This window comes from Hippoglossus hippoglossus, chromosome 15 (assembly GCF_009819705.1).
Source record: "Hippoglossus hippoglossus isolate fHipHip1 chromosome 15, fHipHip1.pri, whole genome shotgun sequence".
NCBI classification, from domain to species: Eukaryota; Metazoa; Chordata; class Actinopteri; order Pleuronectiformes; family Pleuronectidae; genus Hippoglossus; species Hippoglossus hippoglossus.
In genome coordinates, this window is record NC_047165.1 from 7,460,185 (window position 1) to 7,484,352 (window position 24,168).

Here is a 24,168-nt window from a genome sequence, read left to right on the forward strand (position 1 = left end):
GATGCACGTGTTTATCTGATGTGACTAAACCATCGTCTGCTGAACAATAACCTGTGGGTGAAATGGTCAAATATATCCTGCCAGTTTATGTAAACTATTGTAAGGTTTTGGTTAAATTAACGTGAGAAATCCTCAACACTGACTGGATGTCGGCATGTGAATTGGATAAGTGTGTGTGTGTGTGTGTGTGTGTGTGTGTGTGTGTGTGTGTGTGTGTGTGTGTGTGTGTGTGTGTGTGTGTGTGTGTGTGTGTGTGTGTGTGGGCAGAGTGTCAGTTTATTTAACCGCGGTGTCACTCTTCATAAAACAATTCACTCACGCTTTTAGCTTCAGTCGTTTTATTGTCACAAGTGAATTCATGCGTTACCAATCCCATGAGATTGACGCCATAAAATCCTGCTTGTACAGATTAAATAGCCGTGACAACCATTTTGTATACGATCATGGGATTTCCTCCACTACACATGCAAATGAACAGAATTGATCTGCCATTTACTCGTAGAGTTAGGTTTTTAAATTGTCCCGTTAAAATAACCCGTGAAAACACTGTTTCTACACTGTTGCCCTATTTCACAACTTTCAGCCCAGATACTCTGTCAGCCAAAAATAAAAAATGAAGGGGAAGGGAGACAAAGAGCGCAGATCTCTCAAGGTCAGAAAAACAAGGAATACGAGAATATTTGTTTACCAAAGGCCTGAGACTTTGACGCCAATGCTTGGATATAAAAATGACTTATTAAAATGAAATACAAACCTGCTGTGTATTTGAAGCACGTCTGACACGTACGTCAGTGTCTGCAGGGAGGAAGAAGTTGCACAAATTGGCTGCATATTGAAATTAAATAAAATGATTATCTCGGATGAATGAAATATGACTTTTATCACAATATAGTTGAGGAAGAGAATGATGAATCAAATTTATCTTTTACCCCTTTTTGGCCAATAATACCACAGAATGGTAAAACTCACTATGTTGGAGTGTCACTCAGAAAGAAAGGCAAGAGGCAATCAAATATTTACATGATTAAAACTACATTAGATATATGTCTATGCACAGTTTTCGTTAAACTAAAATACCCAAACTATTGTAAAGTCTGAGAAGAGATCTTCTTCCTCTTGTTCTATGTTCACCTTCGTCTCTTTTCCTGCACATTTAGTGTCTGTCTTTACTCCGTTAGTTCTCTTTAAGATTTAGTCTTGACTATACCTGCATCTATTTCAGTGGAAGGCAGTGAAGCACATTGGACACGTCACATCCAGCAGAGTTAACACAAAGACAACAGGAATTTATACCCACGGACACTTTAGAGACTCCAATACACCCTGAATGTGCGGGACGACACCAAAGGACCTTCGGGAAAACTCAAGTAAACAAGGAGTGAGCACACACACTTTTCACTTAATGAAAAAACAAGTAGGTATTTTCATCTCGACTGTGTTTTCTCGTTCTGAGAGGCAATATGTAGTTTATCACATGAAGTGCCCTTGACTAGATTCTCCGTTTTGACATGTATTGTCTCACGACAGTCAGACAGGCCCCTGTCTTCTCATTACAACTCTAATTTTCTTATAGAGTAACTGTCCTTCAGTAATCAAGCATCACCACCGGTGACGAGAGCCGGGGCCTTCCAAATTACCATTTAGATTGGACACCTCCTTGCCAAGAGAAAGCCAATTTCTCAATGAGGGTTGGGTAAGGAAACGGGATGGAGGACGGCTGGAGAGTGAGTGGCTGCGCCGGCAGACGAGCTCTGTTTGCATCATTCCTCTTTGAATCCGGTAACGCACCAACATCTTGTTTCATTTCAGAGGCGGTTACTTGAAAATCTGCAGACGGAGGAGATTCGGTGCCTGCGGGGCGACACGTGCACCGATCTGAGCCGCTGAAATTTGAAAGGAGACAGGTGCTGCCGTTAATAATTGAAACTGGCAAATTGGCTCACTCAAAGGTAAGAACCGGCAGCCGGGGAAATGACCCATTTTCAGCCAAGTGGAATTATGTGCATTACAAAAAAGGTCCAGTTTGAGTAGCACTTGTTTATTGGCAGGACTTGTTTGGCTTTGATTTTTAGCGTTTAACAGGAATAGGAAGAGGAACCTGAAGCCAAGTGAGATGAATATCAATATTATTCTGAATCATCATTTTATTCAATTTACAAAGACTTTAATCTGGAGTCCTGACTGGGTTTAAGGAAAAGACAGTGTCTGTCCACAGCTGTCTGGACATCTGCCTGCTCAGCTGTTATCCTTTGCCTCTGTGTGTGTGTGTGTGTGTGTGTGTGTGTGTGTGTGTGTGTGTGTGTGTGTGTGTGTGGGTGTGTGCACAGTTTACACAGCACCATTGTAGTAACTCATTTTCCACAAATCAAGTTCCCCCTGAGAGCGAAAAAAAAACCTTGAGGGTGAAAGCCTTCAGTACCTTTGTCTTGTTTAAGGAATCCAGGGGTTAATAAATGCTTTTAATAAGTTTAACAACTCAACAAACCAACTTTTATAAATAATAAAGACATTTTATAGAAATACGTAGAAGGTTTAGCTCAGATAAGAAACGTTAGTGTATGTTATTATTGCTCTAAAATGCAGTAAAATGCTCAACCACCAATAGTCCATGGACCAACATGTACTGACTGTTTTGTAAGTGTTACAATATATCTGTAAAATGTTCATTTGTTAACTTTTAATTCAACCAATATAGAGATTTAAAATGTGTGCCTCATGTTTCAGGTTGACATGCAGCTTAAAAATATTTGTTTTCCCAGATAACGACAAAGGAGACAGAGAGATTAGACGTGCATGTTTTGTTGTGCTGCATGCGACGTGTGTGTGTGTGTCTCCATAATATTCTTTTTGTTTTCCTCTTTGTTCAGCTATTGTTCTTCCTCTACTCTATATCCTTTTGTTCTTCTCCACAGGATTTGATTCACTCAGCGCAAAAATCGCCCATGCCTAACTTTCTACCACAGCTAATCTCCTAGTGTTGTTTTTCTCTTTACAAAGGTAACACGGTTTTGGATGAAACAGATAGTTCTGGATTCTACTTTAAATATAGTGTGACGGTGTTTCAGCCAAGGAGGTTGTGTTTTCACCCCTGTTTGTTTGTTTGTTTGTTTGTTTGTTTGTTTGTTTGTTTGTTGGATCATTTGTTTGTCAGCAGGTTTCTGCAAAAAACTACTGAACAGATTTCCGCAAAACCTGGTGGAAGGATGGGACCTGGGCCAAAAGAGAACATTCAATTTGGTCACAACTTAATTAAAGGTCCAGTATGTGAGATGTAGGTGAAAAGGATCTAGAGGCAGAAATTGAATATAAAATAATCCTTGTGATGTTTTCTCTAGTGTGTTTCATCTAAATTGCACAAATTGTTGTTTTCTTTACCCTAGAATCGTCCCTTTACATTTAAATACTTTATATTTACATCAGGAACGGTTCCTCTCTGCGGAGGCCACCATGTTTTTTACAGTGGCCCAGACTGGACAAACTAAACACCTTTTGAGTTTTTATGACAACTGAAGGTTTCCACAGGTTCTCCTTCATGTTTGGAAGGGGAGGGTGAGGTGAGGGGTATTCAGCTGCAACATGCAACTTCACCACTAGATGTCACTTTATTCTACACACTGAACCTTTAAATGTAAGGGGACTGTCGGGCCTTACTGGAGATCCGTGCTCTACTGAGTCACATTCTAGTTTCAAATAAATAAGAAAGTCCGAGCAGTATAATAAAGCAGAAACTAGCTTGCTCGTGATTGTTTAACCAAATAATCCTATTTTAGATGAATCGATGGTTCGGCCTTTGAAATGTGATAAATGCTTTCTACAGTTGAGCCAAGCTCACACCAAATGTTTTCTTCTTCCAAAGTTATTCTTCTCACTTTAATTCAACCTGTTGAAAACCAGTAAATACTCTCATTTGAGGACATTCAGCCATTAAGCACTTGGTAATCAACGATCTGCCTCAAAATTGTTGCTGATTCATTTTCTGTCTCCACAATAAAAATCAATCACCCTTTTAAAGCAAAGACTAAAAATAGTCTCCAGTGCCCAGGATCTATGTACAAATCAATCTCTCATTTCTGTCTGGTACTTACCTGCAGATCCTCACAGCACATTCACTAATAATGTGGCCAATAAAGTTTGGCTTCTGCAAAATCCCTCCTCTCACCTAGAAAGGATCTTTGACTGATACCAATCACAGAGCAAATTATACCCATCTTAAAGTATCAAGGTCCAATCTGTTAATCTTGATAACGGGCTCCTGCCTGATAACACGCATGGATGCAGGAGTCGTCTTGTTCATTATGTCCTGAGGTTTAGTTTTGCATGGAAACATATTCTGCTCACATTCACACTAGCCCTGCTCTGCTCCCTCACTAAACATGCTGCTGTTTGCCAATCATTGTGCATAGAATCAATATTTTGTATATATATTTTTTGCACACTGCTGAAATGGACATTTTAAAACAGAGGGTCCCTCTCAGTCTGGGAATAAATGATAAGCTCACACCCATTCTGCCCTACCTGTGCACGGCAGGGTGCAGGGTGGCAGATGGCGTCAGTTGGCTTTGATGGCAGCGCAGCTGAATGAGAGCAAATGTGGTGTGTGTGTGTGTGTGTGTGTGTGTGTGTGTGTGTGTGTGTGTGTGTGTGTGTGTGTGTGTGTGTGTGTGTGTGTGTGTGTGTGTGTGAATGGCCTGACTGCTGGCAAATGGGCTTGTTTCTTGTCTCCTAAAATGACCCGGAGATTGCCAAGGAGACCCGTCATGTGCACACAGTCATAATTAAACTAAGTGTTACACACACACAAACACACACAATTTCCCCCCCGAGTGGACCAATTAAACGCTATTAAGTGCAGATTACCCACTAGAAAAATTTAGTTTTTACAGAATTTATTTCATCTAATCAGTAAAAAAAGACTTGTCTCCTCTCTGTTTGTGTTGAATATGGCTCAAGGCGATGACAAACTTTACATAAGCTCGTGTAATTCACAGTAAATCCTCAAAATTCACTTATGAAAACAGCCAGCGGTATTGACTCAAACAAGCGGCATAGTTTCCAAGTTTGGTTTTCTTTCATCGTGCAGCCGCCGGCTTTGAGCACCTGCCACGCTCGATTGGTATAAATCAGAAAGGCAACAATCATGCCGTCTGCTGCTTGCAGTCGCAGGAAGGAACAGAGGAATGAAATATGTGCTCCACTGTCAAGGTCACAGAGAGAGAGACCCCTCCCCTGCCAATTGAAATGCCTGACTGGAGGTTATCATGGAGATATTATCGTTTGCCGCTCAGTGTCTGACTGACACTAATCCCCAGCATTTCCCCAGGGGTCAGAGGTCAGGCTGGAAGCCTTGAGATGTTGTACCAGGGCTGATCACTGGTTTCCAGTTAAAGCCTCTTTCAGCAAATAAATGAAGATTTTTTTAAGCCCTTGTTGGTTAAAAAAGGATCAATTTGAATGTGTTCACGGTGTGAGTCTGTTTTTTGCCGGTGGAGGTTTATGAATATGTAAATGGGCTCATTTGGATGGATGACTGCTGCTGCTCTTCTATATCTTTACTATTAGACTCTGATTATTCATCTACTTTTCTCTTTGACGGAGCCAAATTGAGTTATGGAGGATTTGGTGGTAAATGTTGTGATCAGGTTCCAGTTGTCTGCTCTCTGATGTTAATTTACTGCCTCTAAGTTTAGTTTAATTTGTCTCTCCCTCACTGACTAATGCTTTGTGAATGCGAAGAAATGCCAGTTGTAATCATAGCATATTTCTATCAATCATCCGACACAGCCATTATCCTGTGTCAGAGTAATCAATGGCTATTAGAGGGAAGCTCAACATCTCAGTCACAAACAGAATCCCTGAGCTGAAAACAAGCGCTTTCCTGACGTCAGGAAACAAATCACTCGGATGCAGATGGTAAGGAGAGGATTCGAGTCGATAACATCCACCTTAAATCAAAGACGACGTTCCCCAGCTGCTCAGCAGCCTTGTGCTCCGTGTTACCACTTGTGGACATAAATAAAACTATAAATTACTGCCTGAAATGTTTGGGTTTTAGCCAATCAGGTGTGATATATAGCGTGAAGCTGTGGCAAGGAACAAAGTAACTGAGAGGTTTTCTGTGAGAGTCCTTATCTGAGTTATTACTTTAGAAGGTTCAGTGGCATAATGTCTGAGAGATTAAATGTTTTATTCACACAGCACATAAGCAGCTTGATGGATGTCAAGTTCAAGTTTGACCACACGGCCACAACTCTCTGTCCGCTGCTCGTTTCATTCTCCTGTGCCCGATTCTGTCTGAGAAGTTAGTGCAATTAGTTTATAGGCTAATTTGTTGCAGCCCCTTTTTGACACATTGGAATTTCCCTAGATTCAATTTTAAATTACATTCTCTCTGTTCCCCCATCACAACTTTCCATTGACATGCAACATGTGTGCACGTCAGGACCGGCTTTCAAGGAAGGTCAATTTCCAAACAAACCTGATCCTTGCAAATTGCATGGACCTTAACAAATCCAGCAGATTGGCCCATCGACCACACTGACATCATTTCTGTTTTACTCTTCTCCCTAAGGAGAGCGGCGCACTTCACTGAGAGCAAAACATCTTTCTTCCAAATGGCCGCAATCTGAACCATCAATTTTTTTAAGCCCAGGATGGATCTCACACAAGATGCCTTTCAAAAGAATTCAAGTAAATAAAGTTGAACTCTTTCATCCTCAAATGAACTGAGATCCCAATGATCCTATTTAATATTGTTTTTATTTTGTACCACCGTGTTTGCTCTGAGTTGCAAGAATGACTGTCATGAGGCAGAAGCTGTACTTTCATGTTTCCACCGAGTAACATCGCAGACATTTTAGTGTTTAACCCAATTGCCCCAAAGCAGCTCCTTTTTCAATATTTCTACCTCTGGAGGGATTTGTGGTTATGAAGAGTCAGACTCCGCAGCCTCGCAATAATATTACTGTTGGAGAAATAAGGAAGAAAAAAAAAGTTTCACTATTTTTTGCCCCTGGCTGCTTTTTTCAGGGTCGCTGTGTTGTGTACAACTCTGAGAACATTGTGTGGCTATGATAAGAATGTGTTGTCATCATTGGACTCTGTGTTCCTGGTCTGCTGTCGCTGCTAGCTCAGCCGGTCTGTCTGTCTGTCCGTCCCTGACACATGAGGAATGAGGTCTCGCGCGCGGTGAGACAAAGTGCGTCAGACAGTGTTGCAGTCAGTGAATATGTCAGGTTAAAAAGCTGGGACATTGCTCCTCTGTAATCCCCTTTGGCTCAGTAGATTAGGAGAGACATGGTTAAGTGCCAACCGCCCAATTTGTATTCTGCCCCCACTTCCCTTCTTTCCACGACAGGCGACTTTCAGCCATATTTGCTCCATTAAAAATGCAAATTTCCCCCTTTGCTTTCAAAGCAAAATCAAGCCGGGGAGGGACTTAGTTTGCATGATGAACAGGTAGTTCTGTTTTGTCCTTTGCTTTTTCCAGAGGACGAAACTGAATTCATGACCGGACTCTGCGGGCAGAGATGTGCTTTATTTGCTAATTGACAGATTCATCCATTAAAGTCAGGGGAGGACAGTCGGCCTGTGTTTGATTTCATGGCATCAAATACTTGTAGGAAAACTAAAAAAGTCAATCTCATTGTGACACTAGAAGTGAATCAGGGGAATCACCTGTGTAGTTAGAACTCATTTAACTTACACCACAAATGAGTTGAAAAGGGTGATTGACTCTTTTCAGTTTCACGTGAGAAGTTCTCTCACCTTGTTGTGTTGCCAGTGTTGCATTTTATACGTTAAGAAGGGAAAAATCTCTGCTGCACGTTGTTCCCGAGGTGTAAAAAGCAACGATCACATAAAAATCTGAGCCAGAGTCGATAAAAACATGTGTCTACTGAGTCACTTGAAACCGATTGTATCCGATCCCATTGCAAACAAAAGCCAGTTGTTAGTGGTTGTTCTTTTGTTTTCAGACCAGAGGAAGAGGGGCTGTTCACTTTGCCTCCTGGGTATCTCCTCAGGATTCTTTTCTTCACTGATATATTTCACATTGTTGCACTGACGGACCAGCAGACCAACGCTGCTTCTGTTGAGTCGTACGAGCAGAGCGTGATAATAACCAAGCCGCAGTTGCACGTGGATAAAGGTTCAGTTCGCTCTAGTACAGATGTGAGTTGTCTTTTGGAGCCTCGAAGAAGTGGCTGGAGAGTCACCGTCACCTGGTCTGGTTTAGATAATGACATTTTATCCAACTGTGGATATTCTACACAAGCCTTCAGACTATTATTGATCGCTTATTATCTGTCCTGAACACTTGCCTTTCATTGTCAGCTTTCCATTCTTACAGGGTGCCCCCCCCATTCCCTTATCACTTGCACATACACACACACATACACACACACTTTACTTTGTCTCTTATCTAGATCCTTTGTGTGGTGTAAATAAGCCTCGGAGTGCCGACAGTTACTCGGCTACTGGAATTGTTACCTTGACCTGTGGCAGCTCATCTCCAATGCAACCATTTTGGATCCAATTGGGATTTGGCTCTACAGTGTCTGCCCCTCTGTTGCTGTCCCTCCGTCTGGGTGAGCGGACGATGGAGGGACTCGGCACAAAGTGTGGCCGAGATAAACGGTTGTTCATTTCGTTATTCCTCTAAAAAAAAACGAGAAATACGGGAAATACAAACATTTATTACGACTGAAGCCCTGAGGTTGTAAAAACGAGGAGGCTCAGACCTAGTTTCTCATTTTAGTTGCTTTAATTGTCATCGTAAATTGGGCTTAATTTGTCAGCTGAAATGACATTATGATGATTGGCACAGGAGGGGATGACAATTTTAGCAGCACTAATTGGTTCCTCATCCCGCTCTGTCTAGAGTGAGCAGCCGGCGCGTCACGACCCCTCGTCTCTCTAATAAGGAACAGCAACATTTCACCCTGTCTGTTTAGAGCATTCTATTCTGTTTGAGGTTTACACTCAACAGCGGTGAGAGCCACACACACCGACACAGAGAGCTGTTCCATTTAGCACCTTTAGAATGTGATGCTCTAGAACTTGGCTCAGTGTCGTTTTCAGTTGTGTTATTTAATCTTGTGGATGCGTCCAAAGGTTCAAATTCAATCATCGGGTTCGACATTGAAAACAACTCAGAATATGTGAAAGTAACATTTTGTTGAAATTGTGTCCACCCAAGTCTGAATGCAGTGTCATGTGGGGGGGAGACACGGCAAAGGATTATTTTAAACTTTGACTGGTTTTACTATTGAAAAATCCATATATTTTTTTTATCATTTTATTGGTTATATTTGTTATTTTATGAAAAGAAAATTGCAACAAGACCCGGATCCTGTTTCAATATGTGTTGAATTGGCAAATTTAATTTGTTTTATTATCGTACATTGTTTCTTAGGGAACCCGCCTTCAGTTTGAAGTTAGATGTTATTTCCAGTGTGTTATCGATCGGTTAACGTACAGTGGACAGTAGCTGCTCCTGGTGCATCCCCCTTAATGGCTACACAGGACAGATGCCTGTTCATTCCTGGGTTTGACTCTTGTGGCATGTTATCTTTCTCTTAATGGAATATAAATGGGCTTCATTTTTCCAGAAAACCATATGAAAATCTATCAGGCAGCATTTGAAATTCAGATTCGGAGCTCGGAAGCAATTTGGATGCAGATATGTCCACTTAGGATTTTTTTTTCTTATCAGAATCCTGCATCGAAAAGACGGACGATGTTATGGGAATTAAAGGAGGAAGGAAACACATGTTCACATTTCCCACTGTAGCTGGAAAACTTATTTTGAGAGACTGATGATGTCATGAACTTTACCGTGTTTTCATGTGTAAACACTGAAAATGAGTTTCTGGCCGTCTCCACATCTTAATACAGGTCAAGTGTCACCACTGGATTTGAATAAACCTCTGTCTGCAGGATGTACAGCTGGATGTATGGTGAGATGAATTGGTCTGTTTGTTGTTGTTCCTCCTCTCTGTCTTTTCCACTCTCCACTTCCGCTGTTTATCGCCCGGAGGGGATGTGATAAACAGTCTGTCAATTTAAATAACTTGAAATCCTCCGTATGTTTATTGTGGTTTGTCGCATGTTGTTCTCAACTGGAATGAACCACTCAGCTCAGCTGTATGAGATGTGTTTGTGCCAAAGCCTCTGACGTTGATTCACTACATGATCCATGCATTTGTCATTGTGAAAACATGAGAGTGCAGCACTGAATAATTTATCAATAACCAGAATCGCCGCCTGTGGTCGTATCAGTCAAGCTGCGGGAAAACTGGTCTCAATGTTTCCTTCTGTTCCTGAACAATAGTGTTGAATAAAGTGAATAACGGCCAGAAAGTGTATATTTGCAGAACATTATTATCCAACTGTGGAGTTGACGTTTTGACCTTTGGAATATTAAATGTCATCCCATCGTCGAGGCATTTTTGTGGAATTCGTCGTAATTGGCTTTTGAATTCAGGAGTTGTGGTCAGAAAAATGTTTTGTGAGGTCACTGTGACCTTGACCTTTGAAATCGAATCAGAATGAATGTAAATGTAATTTAATGTAATACTGTATATTCCATTGGAAACATCGTCAGCTTCATTCCTGTATCTCAACAGCGGTTAGAGGGATTGTCCGCACATTTGAAAAGATTAAAGGTTAAAGGGATCTTGGCACCAACCACCAAACATCTTTTTTGCAATTAAAAAAACGGTAAATTTAGTATCAAAATGATAAAGTGCATCTGTACTGTTCATTCACACACACATAGGAAATATAACGTTTAACTGCAAACCCACCACCATCCCAGCACATCACATTTAGACGTTCCAGTCTTCAACCACACCTAAAATAACACAGTTTGGCAAAAAGTTTGTGGCGTTGGTCCTTGTGAGGTCTTTTCTATGTCTCCTGTACATAGAAATATCATAGAATTCAAGGGGGTTCTTACAAAATTGTCATTACTGGGGACAGACGTAATGAGCCGTTGTCAGGGGCCCCTTTCAGCTCGGGCTGCCATCGTCTCCTTTGTTGAAACGCCCCTGATCTGTCACACTGACTTTGTTGATCCCCTGATTCCGAGCTTATGGCGACAGCAGCACATGAAATGTTAATGTATCTGTGTGGGAACATTTCTACAGACATTTACATTTCCCCCATGCAGTGCTGGATCCTCCTAATCCGCTGACTTCCACTGTTGTATCCCTCTCAGGATGAATTGTAATAACTGTGAAGAACCCTCAGCTTTTACACCATCAAGTGAAGATTTGAGTCCTTCCAGTACTTTTCTTTACAACCTCATACACCTAGAGAAATGTCAGTATCGGCCTCAGCTCTGCCTTAAGGAGCCTCAGATTTTAAACATGTGCATCATGAGCAGTATGTATTTTAACTCATGCTACACCAGTACACTAGTGTAGTCGTGTCACTAGTATCACATCAACGCTCCCGTCGATTTCTGTCCACATTAGCCGAGTGCAGACATCCCAGTGTCTGCAGATGTCTCCTCCAGAGGTAATGAGACGTGATGAACTGTTACCGCCGCTCCGTCTCTCACTCCATCAAAACAGTATGATCCAGCATTATCCCGGACGCCCGGCTGGGATGACGCTGATTAGTCCTGCATGAAGAGCTAATATGAGTTTAACAACCAGGACCAGATGTGGTCTTTCTTCAGAGAGCCGAGGAGAGGGGGGGGGGGTATTTATCAGCACTTAACCTGCTTGTGTAAGTGCGAAGAGATAAACAGGGGAAATTTGGTGTCTGTCAGATGGGCACGCAGACAGACAGACACATGCACGGACACTAATTTGTTAACACATTGCATCCCTTTATTTGCCTTTGTTTATCCTGTCTTTGTCCGTTGAGGAGCGAGGAACCAAGCCAAGAATCTGCTCGCCACACAAAAAGGATGAGCGCCTTCCTGTCGGCCTTTGAGGTTCAGATAATATCCAGGACATATAAGGGATCAAAACTCAGAAACCATGCTCTGCCACTATCCATCCTTCCACTTCTTGCTTTTCTATTGCTTGTTTTTCTCACTGTCTCACTCTCAACGCTTATCACACGCACACACACACGCCCCCATGAGAGCTTTCGTTTTTTCAACTGTACCCAGTAAAACCCACGTCGGATTTCTTCCTTTTATGAATATTGGGAGATCAGTGTTTGGCTAACCAGGTGTGAGGAGCCGGGTAAATCATTAGAGTGAAAAGGGAGTGGAGCTCGGGGACTCGGGGAGGGAGAGACAAAGCAGCATTTGGAGAACAAGTCCACGGCGTCTTCATCCAAATAAGTGATTCATGCACTTTGGCTTTGTGTTGTTGGATGTGGGGAAAGCCCTGTTTTTTGTGGCTCAAGGAGGAATTAGTCCAACTGGGTCTGTCAAAGCTCTGAGCCGCGCTGGTGAGTTATCTCAAGCATGGAAAAGCTTCAGTCTATCCCCTGCTTTATTTATTTTTTTATTATTTTTTCCCTGACTATGAATGCGAGCAAACACCCGATTTTGATGCAGAATTCGTTTGTAAAAATTTCGCACAATGTTAATGTTTTTCGACTTTCAAGCTCCCGCGTGTTGTGTGGTGATTGTTCGTTTTCTGAGGAGCTTAGAGAGAGGGGGGGGGGGGGAGAGAGAGAGAGAGAGAGAGAGAGAGAGAGAGAGAGGAGGGGGAGAGAGAGAGAGAGAGAGAGAGAGAGAGAGGGAGAGAGAGAGAGGGGGGGGGGGGGGGAGAAAGGGAGAGAGAGAGAGAGAGGGAGGGAGAGAGAGAGAGAGAGAGAGAGAGAGAGAGAGAGAGAGTGAGAGAGAGTGAGAGAGAGAGAGAGAGAGAGAGAGAGAGAGAGAGAGAGAGAGAGAGAGAGAGAGAGGGAGGGAGAGAGAGAGAGAGAGAGAGAGGGAGGGAGAGAGAGAGAGAGAGAGAGAGAGAGAGAGAGAGAGAGAGAGAGAGAGAGAGAAGTCAAAAGATAATTAGATTCATGTTCTTTATCTGAAGGGATGTTCCATTCCGCTGATAGTGATAATTAATTAGCTTATGCCTTCAGTGTAATTAAAACCCCTCCATAATCTGACTTTTGTTCTGACTGAATGGCTGCTGACTTGTGGCAGGACATGGAGAAACAGGGCGAAACAGGGAAACGTGTGGGGGGGGGCGACTGATTGTGTTTGCCTGCCTCTGTTTTGTACGCCGCCTCTCAGCGATGCCTTCGTAAGCACAGTTGTTCCCCACTTTGCTTTCGCGGTGTAATTTCAACTTTTATCTGATTACATTGAGAAGAATTTGCGAGCTATTTGACGAAGGACACCGTGCAACATGCATCTCAATGAACCGGCGGCGTCTTCACCTTCAGTCTGACAATGAGAGCATGGTTGTGTTGCCGAGACTTCACATTGTTCGGTGGCGGTGAATCAAGGTGATGAGAGGTTGTGAGACGTTTCAAAAAAATAACCTTATCCTTGTTGTGGTTTTAAAGGGAGCACTCCTCCAACAGATCAGTTCAACAGTTGGCTTCTCATGAGGGGAAGTGGATGTCACAGCGATGTCACGGGTTTTGTTATTTATTCACACTGACAGCACTGTTCCTTTATTTCCGTGTTTTCCATGTTGAAAATAGACAGTAAAAAGATGTTTCAGTCGTTTCGAGCTCGTCCTCTCTGACAGATTATTGTCTGTTTGACAGCTTTTTCTTTTCTGGGTTCTTTTCTGCTATAAAGTCGTCAGGAGACAATAAGAACTTGTTTTCACTCGTTATGAATTTATTTCCTCTGTGGCAGCAGAACAAGACTTCAGGGCCACGAGCAGGTTAAACCGTTCCATCCAAACCCTTTTAATGCTGATTAACACTAAAAGACTCAAGATAGACAGAAATGAGAAGACGAGAAACATTAAGGCTACAAAAGACCCATTGTGCAGCACTGTAAAGGATCCTAGTTACACTGGTGCTTCACTCAGAGAGAGAATACCTGTTGTGATGAAGGAACATGTAATTGTGTCATCCTAAAATATAAGAAAAAACAATTTTTTTAGCCTAAGTTTTAGAAAATAACACCGTCCTATATTATGGCTCATACAGTTTCCAACTCTCCAGAGTGGTAGATAATTAGCAGCATAGTTTTCTTTGTCAGGCAAATCAAGGGGTTTGTGTCTTGTGTATTCTTGCGTCCAATATATAAGTATATTATGTCAAAGTAAGACACAATTAATTGTCTGGTCCTATGGGCAATCTTGCACTGAAAAAAACAAAAAACCTTTATTTATCGTGTGAAATAATGACAAATTCCAAAAAGACTCCTGAGGGCTGATAAATGTCATGGAACACGCTGTCGTGTTTCCACTGATTTATTCTTATCTTGAGTTTGTTGCTAGGAGTTATAAACCATGTGTAGCGCAGTAATGGGAAAATATGCAGCCAGATAGTTTGTGTTCCAGTCGTCACTTTGAAGAGCTTTCATGGTAAAGAACTGAGAATCCTGTTGACAGGCCGTTCGGCAAATAAGTTCTGCATGGACGCTGGATGAGATCTGGCCTTTTTGTATATTCTGCTAACAACTTGCCAAAAGCGCAGGGATGACAGTGGAGATGACAAGTCGGGCTGTGATCAAGGTCAGTGAGAGAATGTCGGCGAAAATGCAGAATTCTTTGGACGTAGTGAGAGGATTATGTTTTTATTCATGAGGAGGGGAGTGGAGAGGCGCCTATAAAAGGAGAAAATGCTGGAGCGAATGTTTGTGTGTGTGTGAGCGCTCGAGGTGAGAAAAAGTGAGCGGAAGTACAGAAGTGGGAAGAAAGAGAAAAGATGACAAAGCAGAGTCGAGCTGGGAGAGCTTGATAATTCAACACTTCATTGATATTCAGATGCTAATCTCTCATTGCACATGTCAAGGACATGTGACACAGACACAGAAAACACACACACACACACAAACGGAAATCAGCCCGAGGGTGTTAGCTCCTAATTATTTTTCAGAAAAATAACATGCTTTCAAAATTGAGAAGCTCTCTGGAAAACCAGAGACTGGTGGAATTCCACATGTCATCTGCACCAGTGCCCGAGCATTGTCAAAACAAGTATTGATGTCTTTGTGTAAAAAATCTGCTCGTGTGCATATTAAAACTCAGATTGTGTGAAAACTGTGATAATTAGTGTTACATCGTAATTTTCAAATCGGTGCAGATGGATTTTTCCTGATTTATTTACCAACACGAGGTTTTGAAACTTTATAAGTCGGAGCTGCGATCATCAGTGGAAACTACTCATGCTGTGAAATCAGAAATGTAGACTCGAGCAGGCAGTATTTTTTTCTGAGTATGAACCTGAATAACCTCGACTGTGGTGCCTATAAAACATTTCATGATTTGAAGCAGTGATGCGTGAGGTTTTCACGCTGTGACTTTCTTTTTTTCCTGTTCCGACCAAATTAAAGACAAATTATTAAAAATGAAATATACCCTACCCAGTTCATTTGAAGCCGGTCTGTATTTGAATTACCTTTTTTTATTCCCTTCCAATGTTATTACAAATAACAAGATCACAGGAGAATATTACATCTCTGAAACATTTCTGTTATTTTGTTCATATTGCTTTTATGCTATTGTCATACTGATGTTGCCTTTGTGTGAAAGACGCTATGAGCAGCTTCGGTCTAGAGACCGAATTGACTTTATTTTATTCTATTATGTTTTATTTATTGGATTGTGTCATTTTCTAAAGTGGAAACAAGTCTAGTTTAGTCTAACAAGCCAAATAAGAACCAGGACACATTAGATACCGTGTGTGGTCAATTTGTTTTTATAGACATGAGAGCTGTTGAATCTGTTTTAAATAAATAACATATACAACATTCATCCAAATAACATTTACATGCTTCCTGATAAAAAATAAACCATTTCCTCGCAGAGATTCTCGATCATATATATTTTTTGTGGGTGCGAATTCTTGTGGTTTTCTTTTTTCTGACTCCATGTTGGTCTCGCGCTTGGCAGCACTTGATGCCCTGCGGTCCACATTGTGTTCAAAGCTTTTTGACTTTCTCTTTTTCACTGAACTTTTATTTCCTGGAGAAGAAATCCCAATAGGAGAAGCATATTTCCCTTTTTGCTAACATCTTAACAATAGTTCTGATTCTCTACAGAACCTTGATTTTTTTTTATTTGTTCTGGCTTTCGTGTTGATTAAAAGTTTTTTTTAATGTTTCCACTTATCTCTGTGTACATTTTGTTGATGCTCTTGAGATGGGGGGGGGGCTTTTGTGGTTGAGGCCATTATGAAGTGAAAACTGTCTCTGTGGACTAGCGGGCTACACTATCAGTGTGTTCATGCAGCTCTGGTGGAGTCAGACAGTGTGAAATTGCAGGAAGGTGAATGTTGAGGCTCGGCTTAGAGTGTGCCGTTTACCGAGGCCCACGCAGCAGGTCTGCTGGACTAGAACCGCTCACCGGGTTACCACTTTATTTCATTTCATATTTTTCTATTAGCATGTGGTTTACACTTCAGGTGCGATGCATTTGATGCAGCCGCCACTTGACGTTATCCCCAGTGTCCCAGGTGTCATTTGCAGCCTTCGTTTTGCACTATCTGCTCTGTCAGCCCAGTGGCAGTAGTGAAATGGGGTTCATGCCAATATTCAACCTTCTTTCTGATTTGATTTATTTCTCTTTTGCTTCGCTACTTCACATCAAGTATAAGATTCTTTAAATACCCGCAGATTAGAAGCTGTAGGATGAGTGTCCACAGCACAGCATGCATGAACTCCACAACATTAACTAACCAGATCAACAGCTGTCTGAGCCATCCTGCTCATCTTCCTACACCAGACGCTATATTACATAAGCCTACACACACACACACACACACACACACACACACACACACACACACACACACACACACACACACACACACACACACACACCCCCCCCCCCCACACACACACACACACACACATATACACCAGCATCCAGATGGAAACAACTGGTTCCCCACGCGCTGGACGCAAACAAGCCACTTATGGGAAAGTGTCAAGCAGCCTACAAGGCTTTAGGATTAGAGGATGTGAAACTGTGTGAGGAAGCCAGCACAATATCCTATTCATGTCTCTAACCATTTTATGTTTTCATAGAAATATTGCCCGTGCACTGGGAATCGGGGTGGGGGGGTGGGATGTGGTCCGAGGGTCCACAGTGAGTCTGAGCAGGAGGCTCTGAGGCTCCACTCCTCCGGCCCCTGCAGCCAGCTGTAATTGGCTTACACATTCCTCCGAGGATTACCTCTCACTCCTTATTTGTTTGTAGAAAAAAATATTAAAACATTTGCTTTGGCTCCCTGAATTACCCTGAGACAAGTGTCACAACACACTCCGCTCCCACTTGCCCCATTTCCCTTTTTTGTCACATTCAGTGACATAAATAATTGGAATGAAAATTCCTCCGTTTTGATTAAACACCTTTAAAGTTTTTATTCACATGTAATTGTCAGCATCAATCCCTGAACTCTGACTGCACCTTTGCTCACATGCTGCTGCTTTTTCTTATTCTCCTTATTCTGTTGCTCTCTGTCTCCTTCTTTATTTGCAATTTTAAACAGCTCCTCTGCCCCATTAGTGGATGCAAATCATTTAAAAACACATTAATTAGACTTTTTGGGCTTCTTCAAAATAAATGATTTGCTGAAATAAAAAATAGAAGCAGAGTTTTTTGGACTTTTATTAACTTCTAGAAATTAGAAAAAAAAAGAGGACATTTCTTGTGCCAAATAAGAAATGATCAGCATTTTGTGCCAAAGTAAACAGCATGAAGATTTGGCTGATGACACTCTCCAACAAAAACAACAAGGAGAATGACTCAGTTTATAGAAAGACAACGATGGAATAAGAATAAATGAGACAACACGTCCTTTCTAAGTACCTGGTTAAGATGTGAAATGTGTTTAGGTTCAGGTTTGGCATGAACTGGTTATGGCTGTGTGTGTGTGTCTCTCTCTCTCTCTCTCTCTCTCTCTCTCTCTCTGTGTGTGTGTGTGTGTGCGCGTGTGTGTATGTTTTGAGTCCCTATTGTATACCAGAAGAATCATCTATGAATGAATCTGGACATTTTTATTCGCCGGGTGTGCCACCTGCCGGTGCGTCACGGCCGCTCCGTCCAATCCTGACGCACGGACTCTCCTTGGAGATCCCGCCGTGCGCGCCACATCGCCGTCCAATCTTCGGCTCGGTGACGGTGGAAGGTGGCGAGCCTCGTTAACCGCGTCCCGTTAGCCTGTCAGACATGACCGGGCTGGACTGCCGTACACAGCCCGCTGTGCCAAACATGGAGCGGAGACAACTTTGACTGGATTGCCAAATTCTCCCGGCGCTGATTTTAACCCCGCGCATCAGTGAGTGCTACGAGGTAGGTGCAGAAAAACACACTGGACACGGAAAGTTTGAGAGATATCTGGTCAAAGTAAATGTCGCTCTCCGGCTCCCGGGGACGATTTTACAGCTGCGTAATGGTCTTTGCTCTGCACAACGCTGCGTTTGGAAGTTGCGCACGACACAGAATAGAGTGGTTGCCTTTTGCAATGCCTCCAAAAAGCTTCATATACCCAAGGGTTGTGCAGGAAAGCTCCTATTTGATGTGCTTCTGTCTGAATGCAAGTTTTGGCAAACAAGTGGCGGCTGTGCTCCCTCTCGCTGCGCGGCTCAGCATCCCTGCCCAGCCCTGTGCGCGCTGCATCCCCCCCCGAAGGACCGCGAGGCTTCTCAGGGCTCTTTGTAAAGTTCATTAACAAAAGGTACAAGGTATTTGTCTTCGTATCTTCTCTTTCTCAAAGTGATGGTTAGATAAAAAAAAAGAGGAAAAGCATTGTCACCTAATGGGTTGTTCTTTAATGTGTATTCTTGCTCCCCAATGAAGATCAGATGCAGAAGTATTTGCTTAATTCACGAGTGTGGACATAGAGGATGAATGTGTGTCTCTACATGGCGAGTGGAAGGTTTTCATGAATCGGGGGTGACTGTTTATTTATGCTGTCCATAGCTGGCAATGTAAAGGAATGTCCCCTCTCAGTGACCTGGGTGTACTTTGACATTGTGCTGGATAATGAGTAAGAGCAGAGCGAATGGCATCTGTGCCCTGGTGCAAATATTTTCCTTATACTCCACGGCTGCAGTTATTCATCGCAGCAGCAGCCACGGTGCGAGTTTGACAACACGGCCACAGTCGTATATGAATCATAAAAGTGGCTGCAAATCGTGATAGTTTAACATTTTGATATGTTGCATGTATCAACACAACCAGCATGTTTTTTATATCAATACATCAACACAGCCATTGTTAGGGAACATTGTAGTCCAGTTCTGTGTCACGGTCTATTACTAGTCTCTTGAAGGTGGAGCGGGAATGTGTTTAGATGATTGTGACTTTCCATTGCCTGCTGTGGGGAGAGACGCAGCGGAGGACATTCAGAAGAGGATGAGCAGCGGGGCTCCCTCGGCTTGATGTATTGATTGACTAATATGTGTTTTCCAGGCTTTCCCTCTCCTGATAGATGGATTTGTTGAGCACTGTGCTACTGCCGTATTGATCTTCGTTATGACTCTCCCAAATGGACTGGGGGTGGAGGACGGTACATTGATGGTGCTGCCACCGGTGACAGTGGTGGATGGCTCTAAGTAGGCTGGAAATGTCTTTTTCTTTTGTACCTGTTGGACGTGGGCGCTGCGTTGGCAGACGCTGATGCATTTAGCCTATCGGTCCCAAGCTTGTGGATGTGTACTGATGCTGCTGAAATAATGATGTGCGCTTACCTATTTGTAATTCCATGCTCAGGGTGTATTATTCTCCTGGACTTTAGTTTACTGGAACTTAGAGTCAAATTTTTCACTTAGAGCTCAGTTCATTGATTAAAGAAATATCCCACTGTAGTTTACCTTATAGGGAAATATGCTCATCGCTCTCTTGATGAGAGCACAAGACAAAGATCGATACCACTGTCATGTCTGTGTGGTAAATATGAAGATGCAGCCAGAAGCGAACCACCTAAGCTTTGTATAAAGTTGGAAACAGGGGAAAACAGCTGGTCTGGCTCTGTCCAGCAACCTAAACACTTTCCATTCCTTTAGTGCCACCGTCTTCATTAATGTGTTCCCATCATCATGAAGGGAGCAACAACAGGGGACAATTTAAGTCCCTTAAAAATCTGTATACATTGTTAATTCCAAAGGGAAATTGGGTAGAGCCATTGCATCGGCCCGGGAATCGGACCTGGGTCTCCTGCGTGGCAGAGGAGGATTCTTTAGAGAACTATGATGGCTCTTGGAAGAGCACACTCCCCTTAAATTCAATCAAGCTGCACCAAATTGCACACGCTCATAGATATCAGGCCCCTCGGAACCGCCCCCTGATCTGGATCCGCAGTACATAATGGGTTCTTCCTTTCCTCCTTCCACCAAGTTTCAGAGTAATCCATCAGGTAGAAACAGCCTTGAAATTGCTTGGATGTAAGTCGACAGCTTTACCTCATTTACCTCAAACACACGTTTGAACTAGAAACCTACGAAGATTGAAGAACAACAGTCGCCTGTAAGTTGATGATGTCAGAATGGTGATGTATATCTGTCAACATCAGAAATGTGACACTAGTAGATGTTGTGAGTCTTCAGCTTCACTACGTTTTCAAAAAGCTAACAATGTGTCGCTAATGTTAGCTAAACCTTGGTTCTAGCTATTTACCAGCTCTGTCTTAGCTAATTTAGCTAACTTGCAAAACAATGATACAGGTAATTATCTACACCTGGCTTCTCCTCTGACACTCCACATAATGCAAATGAGTCAATTCATCAGAAAAGGGATTTTATATATCACTCTCTACAACTTAAGAAAAATGGTGGTTACCGATGTTTTGAGCCTTCAGCTTCACTACGTTATCAAAAAGCTAATAATGTGTCGCTAATGTTAGCTAATCCATGGTCCCAATTGCCAGCTCTTACTTAGCTAACTTGGCTAACTTAGCTAACTTAGCTTGTGATACACTGATACTGATAATGAGCTACAGCTGGCTTCTCCTCTGAATCCCCACACAATACTTTAGTAAAAAGGAAAACGCCGCCATACAAGTTATTCGAATTCAGTCTTTAAATCTGTGACGTATGAAACCCTGGCTGTATGTATCTTCAGTTCCAAGGTAATGAAAACCCAGCTACGACTTCGACTACTTATTTCACTCATGGTGTTGCTTGCATCATTTAAAAAACAGCACATGGACAGGTTAACACTGGGATCTTGAAAGAAACCAAAGTATAGGTTCTAAAGGGTAAACTTCTATAAAACCACGTGGAAATCCATAACTCTGATTATCCTCTTAGGTGTTTTAAGGGTATAAACAGGAATAAACAACAGTACACAAATTAATGAATGAGCCTTGAAGGTGCATTTATGTGGAGGTTTTTGTGCTAAGCTAAGCTCATTGGCTAAAGCTGGGGCTTTAAACTTGCTCTTAGAAAAACAAATTAAGTGTATTTCCCAAATTGAGAATAAAAACCGCAATAATAGGGGAAAATAACTGTGTATGATTAGGTGGGATAGCTGTTGTTTGTCCAGACAAAAGCCTCACACAATTTAACCCTCGGGGCCGAGCAGACACTGAGTGGCACCACCAGGCTACTTTTAGAGCAGGCAACAGGATGGGTATTTTACGGGAGTCAGCTGGCCAAACAGACGGGCTAACCCCCCCCATTGGGTTTCATTAGAGCTCATCTTGATGTTAAAGCCTGTTTAATCCACTTTCACAGCCGTGCAGACCACAGCGGAGCGAAGCACGGCGTCTATCTTTAGACGGCACATGGGCAGGAACTTCTCCGTCTCGGCTCGATTATTAAAACAATAACCCAAATTTCCCGTAGTTTGCCTCGAACGTCGAACTTTGCGCTGCTGGTTGAGAACTGGTGAGAAAGGTGATTTCGGCGTCAGACGGGAGGCCGTCGATCGGCGTCTGCGCGGTTAACTTGTTTGTAAACAGCTGTGGTTTGTGCAGCCCTGAGCTCCTGCCCCTCATCTTTGCTTTGTTCCAGTAACTAGACATGTTGCCTATGGGCACAATTTCAGTGAAGCCTTATGAGGCGGGTGTTTTGCCTCTTTGTCTTCGTCTAGACTCTCTGGGCAGCCGGCGATGTGCCATGTTTCATCGCGCCTGCTTAGCTTCAGAGACATAGTGCTGGGAAGACGCAGACACTTCAGTGGCCTAATAAGCAGCTTGACATCTTAGACTTTTTCAGCAGAAATATATATGTTGCCAATAATTTCTATTCAGTACAGAAGAGGAGGTTCAATCATAATTATACTAGGACCTGATACAAATAACGTGTTATTGACTTTTTTGCTCCCTCATTACTCGGTGCACTGCGGGTGTAATGGAGGGTTTTATAGTGAACATAACATATGTGTTAAAACTGACAATCATCACTCAATGACCTTTACCAGTTGTTTATAAGGCGCTGCCCCCTTATTGGTGGCAATAAGGAGCTCACTGCAGGGCTGTTAACAGCTCGCTTCCATGTTTACCTTAGGATATTGTGTATGTTAGCACACAGCAATCCACACACACACATTTATGTAATGCAAGGGTGTTGCAGTTCAAAGGTCAGGTGATGGCCAGTAGCAGAAGGGAGATTTATAGCGGCCGGAGTGAAGGTCAGCAGTATTACGTACTGAGGGTCATGTTGGTCTTTGAGGTAGATAAAGACTGGGTTGCTGTAAACGAACTACCCGCAGTGCTGCCATCCATGTACTTCCATACAGTTTATCTATAGCAACCCCAAGAGCTCTTCAGTGCACCAGTGATCTTCTCTCTCTCTCTCTCTCTCTCTCTCTCTCTCTCTCTCTCTCTCTCTCTCTCTCTCTCTCTCTCTCTCTCTCTCTCCCCCCCAAGCCGTCTCACAATCTTTACTCCTGCACTCTTGACAAAGTAGACCTCACACGAGGGAATTCAGAATCATGTCTAATATACGGTGGCTCTTTTATGTCTGCTGTCTATCTGTTCTTAGCAAATAAATCAATAACAGGTTGTCCTCCATCCTTTTTCACTGGAGGTCCGGGGGGATTGATTCCAGGTATAAAAAGAGACCTGTGCTGCACATATAGAGTGTGAATAGAAGAGACAGGGAACAAGACAACAGAGGATGACAGAGCTCTGGTGAAATATTCAGCTGCAAACTTCCAGCAGGCGATGGACGTGCACCAGCTCCAGCTCAATTCTCAGAGAGTGAGGACTGGTGTTAGTGGAGGAATTACGCTGAAGATGGATGTTTGACTTAGTCTGGACCAGAAACTCTCATTACGCAACTGAATTATTCTTTGTTCCAATTAATGTTGCTGTCATCGATGGCTTGTTTATTATTCTCAGTTAATGTAGTTTCACATATTATCGATTGCGTTAAAGATTTCTTTGTAGGTTAAACCGTGACATATCGTAAACGTTCTTTCTCTCAATGCGGCACATTGATCGACATCAAAAACGATCCAGGGTGGCTCTGGAACATGGAAGTTTATGTAAAACTAACACATTTCCAACAAGAATGTGCTTTTCATAAACACATGCCGTAATGTGAACTGAATGTTTAGTCTTGCAAAAATTTAAAAACCTCTCGTGTGCCTTCCTCTTTATTTTTAATGCAGGCACTTGTGGCTGCAATTTTCAAATGTTAATAAGACGGCAATTACCCTCTGTTGACACATATTGGCTTCAGCTTTATAACACTCTGCAGCTAATAATCCTGAAAATGACTTGTACAAGGTCATGTTTAGAGAGCAATGACTGGACGCCTGTAATTAGGGGTGAACTGCTACTGTGGATGAAGGGAAACTGAAAGTGGAATAAAAAGAACGAGAGGAACAGCTGTGGAATACATACAGCAGTTGCTTTTTAAATCATTTAAACTATTTTTAAAAAACATGCCACAATGCATCTTGTGCTTTCTCTTTAATTGTGTTGAGAATTTAAGAGTTTAAGATTCTTGTTTTCTCCAAAAACCACATTGGCCTGATGATGCGGCATTCGTTGTTTATTTTTGCCAAAAGTCATTTATGTTCAACCAGATAAGTGCTCACAATTAATTGAAATGCTTTCTCCCATTAAATGTATTATCTTGTTCCCACCGGGAAGCTGTGTCTCAACATTAGTCCATCAGTCTAG

The 24,168-nt window shown here is 42.4% G+C and overlaps 1 protein-coding gene across 4 annotated transcripts in view; it reads left to right on the forward strand.

The window, feature by feature from the left end:
- Nucleotides 1-18,049: 18,049 nt before the first annotated feature.
- The window catches only part of chrm3a (cholinergic receptor, muscarinic 3a), a 76,943-nt gene continuing 70,824 nt past the window's right edge, over nt 18,050-24,168 (forward strand). The window contains exons 1-2 of one of the 4 annotated variants that reach the window (XM_034608816.1): nt 18,067-18,386; nt 18,636-18,771. The gene's annotated coding sequence lies outside the window, so the exon portion shown is untranslated. Of the gene's footprint in view, nt 18,387-18,635; nt 18,772-24,168 lie in introns of all 4 variants that reach the window. The other 3 variants (XR_004616288.1, XM_034608818.1, XM_034608815.1) reach the window with 3 other exon arrangements.